This window comes from Choloepus didactylus, chromosome 21, assembly GCF_015220235.1.
Source record: "Choloepus didactylus isolate mChoDid1 chromosome 21, mChoDid1.pri, whole genome shotgun sequence".
NCBI classification, from domain to species: domain Eukaryota; kingdom Metazoa; phylum Chordata; class Mammalia; order Pilosa; family Megalonychidae; genus Choloepus; species Choloepus didactylus.
The window spans coordinates 39,745,761-39,751,511 of NC_051327.1; positions in this window are offsets into that span (position 1 = coordinate 39,745,761).

The following is a 5,751-nucleotide window of genomic DNA, read 5'->3' on the forward strand; positions in this document are numbered from 1 at the left end:
ATCCTGAAAGCAGCAAGAGAAAAGCGATCCATTACATACAAAGGAAGCTTAATAAGACTATGTGCGGATGTCTCAGCAGAAACCATGGAGGCAAGAAGGAAGTGGTGTGATATATTTAAGATACTGAAAGAGAAAAACCGCCAACCAAGAATCCTGTATCCAGCAAAGCTGTCCTTCAAATATGAGGGAGAGCTCAAAATATTTTCTGACAAACAGACAATGAGAGACTTTGTGAACAAGACACCTGCCCTACAGGAAATACTAAAGGAAGCACTACAGGGTGATAGAAGACAGGAGTGTGTGGTTTGGAACACAATTTTGGGAGATGGTAGCACAACAGTGTGTACACTGAACAAAGGTAACTATGAATACGGTTGAGAGAGGAAGGTGGGGAGCATGTGAGACACCACAAGAAAGGAGGAAAGATAAAGACTGGGATTGTGTAACTTGGTGAAATCTAGAGTATTCAACAATTGTGATAAAATGTACAGATATGTTCTTTTACAAGGGAGAACAAGCAAATGTCAACCTTGCAAGGTGTTAAAAATGGGGAGGCAGTGGGGGAGGGATGCAATCAGCATAAACTAGAGACTGTAACAAATAGAATCATTGTATTATGCTTCCTTTAATGTAACAAAGGTGATATACCAAGGTAAATGCAGATAAGAGGAGGGGATGGGGGAGGCATGTTAGACACTTGACATTGGTGGTATTGTCTGATTGTTTATTCTACTTTGATTTAAGGTTATTTTTCCTTTTGCTGCTTCCTAGCTGTCATTTTTTTATTTCCTCTTTCTTTTGCCTCTCTACCTTCTTTGACTCTCCCTCCTGCCTTGTGGAAGAAATGTAGATGCTCTTGCTTAGTATGAGCAGAATGTTCAATTAGGATGAACTTAAATGTTTGGAAATGAACAGGGGTGTTGGTAGCAAGATGTGAGAATAACTAACAGCGCCGAATGGTGTGTGAATGAGGTGGAAAGGGGAAGCTCAGTCATATATGTCACCAGAAGGAAAGTTGGAGGTCAAAAGATGGAAATGTATAAAACTGAATCCTATGGTGGGCAATGTCCATGATCAACTGTACAAATACTAGAAATCACTTCATGAACCAGAACGAATGTATGACAATACAATTAGAAGTTAATAATAGAGGGGCATATAGGGAAGAACTGTATACCTATTACAAACTATATACTACAGTTAGTAGTATTTCAACATTTTTTCATAAACAGTAACAAACATACTATATCAATACTAGGAGTCAACAATTGAGGGGGGTTGGTTAGGGATAGGGGAGGTTTAGAGTTTCCTTTTCTTTTTTTTTCTTTTTTCATCTTTCACTTTATTTCTTGTCTGGAATAATGAAAAGTTTCTAAAAATTGAACAAAAATTAAGTGTAATGGATGCACAGCTGTATGAGGGTACCCAGGGGCAAGTGATTGTACACTTTGGCTCTTTGGATAATTGTATGGTATCTGAACAATCTCAATAAAAATGAAAAAAAAAAAAGTTACAAAAAAAAAAAAAAAAGTGTGTGTGTGAATGTGTGTGTGTTTTCTTATATATACACATACACTCACGGTAAATTAGATAAATAGATAGATGATAAACTAGTAGGATGTTAGTTTAGATAATAAATGATGATAGATAGATAGGTAGATAGATAGATAGATAGATAGATAGATGATAGATAGATACAGATAGATAGACATGATAGACCAAATTTGAGAATGATTATACAACTGGAAAGAACTCCAACATACATTATTAACTGGCAGAGAGCAAACATATATAATATGCTATCATTTGTTTGGAGGAGAAAAAAGATACATGTAGAGATTATTCCTGGAAGATAAATAAGAAACTCTGGGAGAGGAACTAGATGAATGAGAAACAGGAAAAGGAAAAAAACTTACTTCCCAGAATGTGCCCATGAATCTTGTACCGTGCATGTATTACCCACACATAATAATGGATTTTTATACAAGAATAATCTCACAGATATCACATTGTCAGCAAATATATTATGTGCGTCATGCCTTCCATCTGTGATTTAATGTGTTTGCAGCAGTGTTAGATGAAGAGTGCTATATGGTGGTAGTTGTAGGAATTGCATAGATCTTTTTACATTACTTGCTTTTTAAACATTTTATTAAGAATGACGTTGAACATAAAGAGAAGCGGGAAGAATAGTATAAATCAGGGATTGGCAAAATCTTTCTGGAAAGGGCCAGTGAGAAATATTTTCAGCTTTGTGGGCCAGATGGTGTCTGTTGCAACTGCTGGATTCCACCATTGCTGTGCAAGATCAGCCAGAGACAAAATGTAAACAAATGGGCATAGCTGTGTTCCAACAAAACTTCATTTACCAAAACAGGCAGTACGCTGGCTTTGGCTCCACGGGCCATCGTTTGCTGACCCCTGATATAAATGAACCCTTCTGTACCTACCCTGCAGCCCCAATTACCATCAGCCTACCCCATTCACTCCCCCCAAAATTACTTCCAAGCAAATCCCAGAAAATACATTATTTCATCTTAAATGTTTTCAAATACACTTCTAAAGATTAAAGATTCATTTTTTAACATCTCACCTAAAAAAAATCAACAAAAATGGCATTCAGCCATCATTCAAATTTCCAGTTGTCTGACAAATGTAATTAATAATCACTGTTTCTTTAAATGAGATGCAATTAAGCTCCACACAATGCTTTTAAGTCTCCTTTAAATTTTTAAAAATTGACTTCATGTTTATGTCTTTTAGCTATAAGTGAGGTTTTCCTGCAAAATGCTTCCTCCACAGTAGTTTGATTATAGTTGGAGGAACTGCTGCCAAGTGGATAGTAAAGCCAAAATTATGGAGTCTTGACCTAACAGCCAGTCTGGTAATGAATGGTTAAGCAAAAGAAATATCATTGCACAAATTCTCAACCACTTCCCTCCTGTCTCTTCAAGTCTCCAAGAGTTTAAAAAAGAAAAATTCAGCTGCTTTGTGACAGTCATCTCAGTCCTAGAAATTCGTTCTAGTAAAATATTCGGAGATAGACTTAGAGATGCTTGATCACGGGTATCAGGGCTGCATTATTTACAGTCATACAATATTAAAAATAGTCAAAACATCCAACCATAAAGAAATGATAGCCCAAACTGCAATGCTGCTTAATTTACATGGTGGGGTAATTATGCAATGATTTAAAATCCTGTTTTCAAATATTCTTATTATTGAGAGCCAAAGTCCTTGACAAAATTTTAAGTGAATAATAGCATGCAAATATGATTGCATGAATATTTAGTTGGAAAGCAATAAAATTTTCCATCGTCATCCCCAAATATGGTGTTAGGGGTGATTTTTATTTACATATTTATTCATTTTTTTTAAACTTTCCAAATTTTCTTCAGTGCACATGCTTTACTTTTTAACCAGAAAAAACAAAAATGTTATTAATTTTATAAAGATTCCCAGCTCTCAGCTTCCAGTTCTCCTCTTGTATGTCTCTCTGTGTTCTGGTCCTTTCTGATTCTTCCTTCTTGCTTCCCTTCTCTGTCTTGTAAATTTATCAGGCATTACATCATCCCGTTAATTTTGCTCAGAACCAGAAAGGCTGCCAGTCCAGGTCCTAGAGGTCAGTGGCATTATGCCCACACAAACCCAAAACAAATGGGAGTAAAGGGCAGTGACAGGAAATGTCACGTCACCTGCTATAATGGGTTGAAGGCAAGCACCCACTTCCCACCATCTGTTTTCTTCCTGAGACCATCACACCCAGTCAATGAAAAACACAGCAACTTCTTAAACGGATCGTACTGGAACACTGGAAACAACGTGAAAGCCCAGCAGTGGGTGTGGGGCTGCATAAATCATCCTGCTCTAGAAGAGTAATGAAGAACAAAGAAAGAGCCTCACAGTTGGCAGGTAGGGGAGCTTCATGTGTTTCCCCTCTGACCCCATGTCTCCAGCCCCATTTCCTTCCTCTCCGCCTTGGTTCTCTCCACGCCGCCTTAGGGACCTCCTCACAGTTCCTGGAACAAACCACATGCGCTGTGGATGGGCATTTCCATGGGCCCTTCCCTCCACCTGGGAGTCCTCTCCTCCCGCACCTCCTCCGGGGTCTTCTCCGGAAGTCACCGTCTCCACGAGGCACCCTATCGAAAATTCCAGCCTCCCCCAGCACACGCACACTCACCCTGCACTCACTCTTCACGTTCCTCTTTCTTTATATTTTCTCCTTACTGCTTATTATGTGACATATATTTTAATGATTTGTTTTGCTTATTATCCATCTCCCCTCACCCCACTAAGCTCCATGGAGGCAGGGGTTTCTATCACCACCGTACGATGCCCAGTGCCCAGAATGGCGTGTGGTACGTGGTAGACATTCAATGGATATAATTGAAGGATTAATGAATAATGCATTTTTAAATAGAAAAAAAAAATCAGGTTACAACACAATACTCCTAATTCAAGCCCACGTGTGTGTGCATGCATGTGTGTTCAGGCACATGGAAAAGAGATGGAAATGATCTACACTGAAGATTGACTCCGGGTAACTCTAGATGGGGTGATAATGGGTGAACAGGTGGCTTTATTTTCTCTCCTTTATCTTAAATATTTCTCTAGTCTTGTACAATGTCCTACCCTTATAGCAGAGTGCCTCATGAGTTCTTTCTTAAGATGTTGCAGTAAGAGGATTGGAGGATATTATGTTGGCCAGGTAGACCTGGGAGGCTTCGTGGAGCAGATCCTCTGGGGCTCTTACGTGATCTCCCTTGTACTAAGTGAGCAAGTTTCAGGTTCACAGGCAGACATGCCCTGGAGGGAGGGAGTAATGGATTGAATCGTTGTGGTCCCGCAAATGTCACCCCTGCCAGTTCCCTTGACCAGGCAGCCAGGGAGGGTGTGGGCAACCTTGTCAGGGACCCAGGAGCATTTTGGGAAAGGAAGGATAGGACTGGCCCCTCCTCCGATGATGATTGATCCCACTGGGATCTCCAGGGTGTGCTGAAGTTGTGAATTTTCAGAACTGGACACGAAGGCTCCTAAGAGGACACTCAGCACAGGGACTCTGAGCGAGGGATAGGGTCAGTGGAGAAAGACTGTTTTTAGTCCAGCCCTGGAAGCAATCACTAGACTGGGGGTAGAGACTAAAGGGGCGGTGGGGGCTCCCGCGCTGCCAGCTGGGTGGGAAACGCTGCCATGAGAAAAAGATGGGCCGATCTGGGTGGGCTGGTTTCCCAGCTGCTAAATCTCTCTCTGTCTATATTTGGAGAGACTCCTTTGAACAAAATAGCCTAATCCTGGGGTCCACATGTAATTTGGAGGAACCAGATAGCTCAAGATGGAGGATATTGAACTTGTCGTTAATATGGGCATGAGGGATAATTAACTAGAAAACTAAAAAGAATAGGGGGAATGGCATGCTAAACCAGCATTTGAGGAACACTGAACCCCCTTTCAGAGACACTGTGCTCAAGGGTTCTCACATCTGTCCACTGTCCCTCCCCTAGGGAAGAAAAATTATGTATATTACTATTTTGCAAAAGACTATTGGAAGTTTCATTTTCTTGCCTAAAATAAAGATAATTCTATGGAAAAATAGAAAACAATGAAAGGGTGGGATTAAATTTTACTCCAATCTGGCAAAGCAAGTCCTTCTGTTCACACATTTAAAATAAATAAATCAGTAAATAAATTGTTTAAAAAGAGAGGCAAACCATTCTGGAGGTTATTCTTATGCTTTATATAGATATTCCT